The following is a 7850-nucleotide window of genomic DNA, read 5'->3' as shown; positions in this document are numbered from 1 at the left end:
AAAGAATACTATTCCTAATGTATACAAATGACTTCAATAATTAGTTCTAGCAATGCATTGTTTACGCTTTCCTTATTCCCAGACTACTTCAGTGGTCCTAGATCTACTTGTGATGGCATTCAGGCCTAGTCGTAATCCTATTTTTAGTTTTTATTAAATTATTTTGTTTTAGGCCAAAACGTATAGATATGCAATCAATTAAAAACATTACTATGTATACCACTGCTTACCATCGACACTATTTATAGCTATTTATCTTAAAATTACAACATTTGCTACATAGATAATAGATTAGACTTAGACTAGATCTAGATCTAAATATTGGACAGCAACTTGTTTTCAAAAATATAAAAGACGAGTATTAGTCCAAAACTTTGGAGGTTGGCCAGGAAAAAGAGAAGGGACTAATGCGCAAACACCTTTCGCATTTCACATTGGCATGTGCAACTTATTTGTGCGGTCTAAAAAGTTTATCTACACATGTATTTTCGAGTATTTTTAAACAACATGCATGAATTAAACGAAAGCATTTGGTTTGAATAGTGTGATGCACTTTGTTATCAATTGCCTCAAATTTGTGACCCACTCGATGAATTAGGTGAAGAGACTAATGATGCGATAATTAAAAATAAAGCAGAAACAATGTATGAAACATTGAAGCAATACAAATTTTTCATGCTCTTCAAAGTCATTTTTGTCAGTAAAGAGCTGCTAAGTGAAACAGTAGATTTGAGCACTGCAATGAATTCGTACAATTTGATGACTTGGATAAAGAAACATCTTGACTCAAAACTTGCTTTTGAAGACATTGTATAAACTATTTTTAGGACATATGAAGCGACAATGGCTGAATACGTGTGTAAAAATTTAAAAAAAAAAAAAAATGTATATTTATCTATAATATTTATTAAAAGATAATAGAATTCTTGGGTGAGATAGCGTTACGACGCCAGAAAAATAACACAGGGCCGGCCTAAGGCACTTGCACTTGTTATGAATGCTCTCAGCAAACTTTGCAATCTTCTGCAATGCAAAGGCCTTCTAGGCGAAATGAATTAGGTGGCCCCAAATGAAATAAACAAAAATGTAAAAACAAACAAAAAATAAAAATTACGAAATAAATTAAAACTTTCCTACATGTATATCTAAATCAAAAAATAAAATAAATTCATATAGTGCGTTCCGTGTGGCATCTTGAATCCTTGTAGAGACTTGGAACTATGCTTGTAGACGAGGCATAGAGTTCTGGTATGTGTGAAATTTGATCCAAGTTTCGCTTTTTTTTCTCTAGTTTTTTTTAGTCATTTGCTAGGACCCACTAATCGGAGGCCCTAGGCGGCTGCCTAGTTTTCCTATGTCTAAGGCCGTCCCTGGATAAAAAAAAATAAAGGGGTCCAACCAAAAGTTGCAAGGAGTTTAAAAATACTTAAATATTGAATTAAATATTGCGTCCTGCTAGCACACAATGAACATGACCTCCAGAACGCGGTAAACGGATTTGCATACGCTGCCGCCTCTTTTGGTCTATCTATAAACCTCGGGAAAACAGAAGTCATGTTCCAGAAGTCGCCCAATAAAACATACTCAGCCCCATTGATCACCGTAAACGGACAGCCCCTTAATGTGGTTGACCACTTCACATATCTAGGTAGTATAGTGTCAAATGACGCCTCACTTTCAAGGGAAGTTGATAACCGTCTGGCCAGGGCCAGTAGAGCTTTTGGACGCCTTCAGGCGAGAGTTTGGGGGAACAGATCGCTCCGCCTGCCTACAAAAATCAGTGTCTACCAGGCGGTCGTTCTCTCAACCCTTCTGTATGGCTCTGAGACATGGACACTATACGGGAAAAATCAAAGACTTCTTGAGCGCTTCCACCAAAGATGCTTGTGCTCCATCATGGACAAAAGGTGTCAAGACCGCACTACAAACAGCGATGTTCTTGCGAACGCCGGTATGGACAGTATAGAGTATAGAGGGACTTCTTTTGGTCTGACAGTTACGCTGGGTAGGGCACGTATCCCGTATGGGAGACGAACGTATTCCAAAAGCAGTCTTTTTTGTTGAGCTAAAAGGTGGTCGACGTAACAGAGGCGCACCACGGAAACGCTTCAAAGACCAACTTAGGCGTCAACTTTCCTTGGCCGACATAGAAGAGAGCACATGGTTGCATGCGGCTTCAGAACGAGACAGCTAGAGGTCACTCACGAAGGCCACGTGATACACATTTGAGCCCAAAAGAAAATCTGCTGCCGAGGACAAACGCAGACGGCGAAAAGAAAATCTAAATCGACCACCTGCGGACAATGGTTATGCTTGCCCTGGATGTGGCAAAATATGTAGGTCACAGCTGGGACTGCGCAGCCATGGGAAATACTGCATTCCTCACTAATCTTCGGACTCGAAGACTAGCCTTATTATTAAAAATATTGAATCAAGAAGCCGAAGAAAAGTCTGTGCAGTTAAGGTATGTAAACAAGGATGGGGGGGGGGGGGAGGGGGTGATACCGGTAATCGAATTCACAGTTAAAAAGTATATGGTTGGGAGTGGTAGCGTTATAAAGCGGGGCGTGACAATTACATGTAACAGATTATAAAATTCAAGGTTTTTTTTAATGGGGCAAGGGCGGAGAGAAAAGGGAAGGAGAAAGAAAAGTGATATCAAATGGGCAGGTCAGAAGTGAGTGTATTAGAGGGCGTTTAGGCCAAAAAAAACAAAACATTATAGAGCCTATCAAATATTTCGAAATAATCAAAAGCAGAAGACAAGTCAGATAAATAAGATTATTTTTTATGGAGGAGAATCAGGGAGGGGGGGATGAGAACAATAATGATACTCGAATTATGGTCTGGTCCAAATCATAAGTAAGAAACAAGCAATAGAAAAAAAAAGAATACTTTTTTAAAAAACCAAAGCTTATCTAAGGGGAATGAACCGCTAATTACTGCCGTTTACTGAAAATTACAGCGTTTATACCCAGGGGCGGACTGGCTATATGGGCATTCTGGCAAATGCCCGGTGGTAGGGACACGAAAGGGCCCCATGGATGCCACTATGGCACGCATCAAATTGTTAAAGTTTTGTTTTATAAAACCTTATAAAATGGCCATCTGAGCGTTGTGTTAAAAAAAATCAACAAATTTCACAGTCTCTACAGTTTATTACTGTTTTAATATAACACATTTTCCGAAATATTGTGATGGCCTACATCCGTAGATAGTGCTACTAGAAGGCTTCATCCTTTAGGACCTTCACATTTAGCAATTAAAAAGCACCATAATGCATATATTTCTATAAAGATTTAGAGTTCACTATATGCATGCATATCGATACATTATCAAACTTAGCATAAAGACTTTGAGCACATGTAAGCCTTTAATTAGATGCCCATTATATGATAATATACAATTTATGGGCCGGATTGTAAAGAAATGCCCGGGCCCCGGGCCGATTTCGACACCCAGTCCGCCCCTGTTTAGCCCCCTCTATGCTATAAAAAAAACAAAATTAATAATCAGTAGGCCTACTAAATGATTAACTGGTTATTTTTGTGGATTGATTCCTGTATTGTATTCGAAAAAAGAAAAATTGTGCTAAATTTCAGATAGGGAAAAAACGTGCCGAAACGAAATAAGGGGATTAAATCTATGCATACATCCACATCTCTCATTAAGTAGCATTTATTCCCTTTATTTTGATATCAAACAAATTAATCAATCACCAATAATTAATTAACTAATTTGTTAAAAAAAAATTATTGATTCATGTCTTGTCATGATCAATGAATGATTGTGAAAATTTTAAACTTGATCCAAGAATAGGGAAAAGGAGAAAAAAACATGTTCAAACTTTTTACCAGACATACAGACAGACAAAGACAGAGTGAGCTGATATAAGCTTTGTAAAAAGGGAGGCGAGACCATGGCAAAAAAAACCAACAACAATATATAGCCTGGGACCAAATCGTCGAGCGTAGCCGGTGGGTAATGCTAGTGTTTCATATCCTCATATGCTAACATCTTTTTTTTTTCATGCACAATACCCACGAACATTTTACCAATACATGTTATTACAATCCCTCTTATTAGCTAGCAAACTCTTCATGTGCAAAACCTGGAACCTGAACACGGATTTCGTTAACGGCTCTAACGATTTTACTAGAAATTTGACAGTTTATGTATATCTTTGTGAAACAAAAAGTAGTTAATTGGCCACACAGTGAAAACTCTGGTTTGACTTCTAATTTTAAAAATACATAATAATCTTTAAATCGGGCTATTTTGAACACACGTCAATGGTAACTGTCCCATATATTCAGTGCAAAGTTAAAAAAAAAAAAAAGACGTTTAGGAATATTCTGCACACCGTCGTATGTAGAAATCCAGTAGCGGCCTTAGGGGGTGGCAAGTGGGGCAACCGCCCCAGGCCCCGCGCCTGGGGCGGGCCCCGTGATCGGAGATTCCATTGTCATCGTCAGCTTCGATAACAAGATCAGTTCTGATAAACTAGGATATTTGATACCACGTGATTTGATATGATACAAATTACTATGTAAGCACTTAGCTTGATATTTTTGGTTTCGAAATACCGTTCAGTTTCGGTAAAGACAGCATCTTATGACTCTAAGAGGCTATACAAATAAAAACGCGCTATTATTTTTGTCATTATTTTTTTTTAACTCTCGGATCTGCGAATGTCAATGAAATGAACTACTGTAGCTCCTAACACTTTGTTCTTAGGCCTATACAAAAGACCAAAGACAGAGTATTGTGTTTTCCTTGTAATTTGTTTGGCACGATAGCTACTGGGGGTCAATTAGCAAAGGCCACTGCTACTGGAAGCATCTTGGTAATAAACTTCGGAAGACGATGTTTTTGTAAATCATTTTAAGTGTCAGCGCATTTGGATTTAGCTCTGAGAATGTCCAATGGTAGCACAATGGATAACATAATGCTAGAACAAATTACAAAAGAAAAACTGCATTGCCGTGACGTCTTAACAACAAGCATTTCGTGGCAGAACAGTTAAACGTTATGCGCCAAACAATGGTCAATTTTAGGCTTGGATGAGATGCTGGCCTAATTCGACCCAACCATCTTCGACTTATTAAGAACGCCGATGCTCACAGCTATTACTTTGGACATAGGATTCAAAATGAGGTCATGGACCTGATGGCGTCAGAAGTAAAAGGGAAAATTATTGGTAAAATCTATCAAGAAACATATGTCACTTATATCGCATTTTGTGGACGCATCAGATGGAGATGTTAAGGTGGAGAACACTTTATCGAATTTCTAGATGTCTAAAACGCAACAGGAAAGGGTTTGTCAGAGGCTCTTCTCACCGTGCTGGAGAACATTGGTCTGGACATCGCCGATTGTCGTAGCATGGGATATGACAATGGTGTGAACATGAAGGGAAAGCACCAAGGAGTTAAAGACGCACATTACTCGTATTAATAATCAAGCATTTTACACTCCGTCCAGCTGCCATAATCTGAAATGTATTTTAGTAGACATGGCTAAATGCAACTCTCAAGCAGTAAAGTTTTTTTTATATTTCATACAGAGAATTTATGAAGATTTTGCTGCGTCGTCTGAAAAGTGAATGATTTTGGAAGAAGCCGTGCCTTTCATAACAACACAATCACTGTCATAAACACGTAGGGAGTGCCGCCTCGAAAGTTATTGAGCGCTAAGCTATCAAACGAAAGATTTCAGGGAGGCGCTGACACTGCAAATGATCCAGTGGTGAAAACTAAAGCCAAATGTCTTGCGAACTATGTTCAAAGAAGCTTCGAGTTTATTCTCAATTTAAGCATAGGCCCCTATGATATGTCATTTTATTTGTTATGAATACTGTCAGCAAACTTTGCAATCTTCTGCAATGCAAAGGCCTTCTTGCACTTTTTAGATAGTACCGGGACAGACACCGATTTCTCTGGTGTACTGATACAACAAAGGAAATAGCTTCTGAAATAAACGACGATCTGAAAGTCAAGGAACTAAAAGTTAGACGCAAGAAATAAAAACAATTTGATTAAGAGAGTAAAGAAGATTCAACATTTTCGCCAACAGCTTAAGAGGCGCAGGAGCCCGTTAGCGTGATGCGGTATGCTATATATAGGGCCCCGCATATGACACTCGCCCAGGGCCCGCGCACTGCTAAGGCCGCCTCTGTATAAATCATTAGCTGAACTGCTACAATTAATTTGTGACACTATACAAATGTATATAATACTTATACGATTTTTCAATAAATAATATGGATCTTTAGATCAATCAATACCATATCTCTAACTAAATACAGTTTTCTAGTCTTAACTACCAAACTAAAAATTGTTATATTAAAATCAATGTAAGGGAGGCAACTCAAAATAAAGTTTAAAATTAAAAGATAATTGCTGTTTATTTACAGACCCACATGAAGACACCTACGTCCACTAGTATAGATAACAGTTTTTAGTTGATAAATCTTTTCTTGCTTACAGGTCTACTGTCGCTATCGCCTCTACCACAAGGTCAAAGTCTGTGTCGCTATCTTCTGGTTGTCCCTAGAACGGTTGTCTTCACAAAACCACTATAAATGTCTTCCACTCGCAGGAATGACCTTTCCAATGTTTCTCATGCACCTGCATGGCCAGACAATCCGCACAGAGCATCTACACCAGGGTTCTCAACCTGTGCTCGCGATCCCCCCCCCCCTCCCCAGAGGTCGAATGACGATTTTCCATAGGTTGCCCAAGGCCATCGAAAAAATATTATTTTTTTTAAAGAAATTTTTAATGGGTATTCACTATTTTTTTTTTTTTACTTTCACTGATTCGAGGATAAATGTTGTATACAACTGAATCAGATGCATTTCAAACATTTTAATTAGTAGCAGTTTCAATTACTGTCCATCAAATGGCGTGGCGAAACGCAAAATTACACCTTGCAGACTCATTGATATTTCTATGGTGAAAATTTACGAACGTAATTGAACCGTTTATAATGCGTCATCTTTTCTATTCTCAGATGACATTGTGTTTTGATCTTGCAAAGACTGGCCTAGAATTATGATCTGGTCACAATCTGGTGAAACAAAACAAGCACAACCATCGTAATGACTTTGGCTTTTTTTCACTAACTGTCGCAACTATTTTGTAGCAACATAAGATATGGATAATGAGCCGTCATGTTCTTCAAATTAAAACATGAATATGGTGAATACGCACTTGAAAAGTAAATAAATGCAAACTATGGAGATAAAATTTCATTTCTTTATAATTTAGTTATGAGCAGAAATATATAGCGTTTCATGATTAAACATAAAGATATTTTTACAATATGATAATGATTTTATAACATAAACAATAAACTGATAATTTGACGGTTGGGGGTCGCCGCATAGTAGAAAATTTAAAAAAGGGGTTTTGGTGCTGAAAAGGTAGAGAACCGCTGATCTACACCACTTCTCACTTTGCTGGCCCGTCAACTAGTGAGGATCTCTTTCGTAACTAAAGGCGGAGCGAACTAAGGTCTCCCCCAAAACGTTCTGTTCTTCATTGTTCTCATCTCTGAGACAGTTCGCGTCACCAAATCCCCTCCACTCTTCCCGGTCAGCAGCTGTTCTGAGTAGGATATGGGGAGAGAGGCCGGTCCATTCTTTTACATTATCCAGCCAGCTTTTCTGTGGACGGCCCTTCTTCGTGCTTCCTCCACTGTACCTTGAAGGAGTTTAAGTCATTGATTAACATGCATGACTAGATTGACACATGAAATGCGTAGGACGTAATTATATTCTTTTTTTTTGTTGAAGTAACGAATGTAATATAAAAGATAAGAAGATAAGATTACTTAATTTTTACTTT

Source organism: Biomphalaria glabrata, chromosome 5 (assembly GCF_947242115.1).
Source record: "Biomphalaria glabrata chromosome 5, xgBioGlab47.1, whole genome shotgun sequence".
In the NCBI taxonomy this organism is placed as follows: domain Eukaryota; kingdom Metazoa; phylum Mollusca; class Gastropoda; family Planorbidae; genus Biomphalaria; species Biomphalaria glabrata.
The sequence above is the reverse complement of the archived record's forward strand: the minus strand, read 5'-3'. Positions refer to the sequence as shown.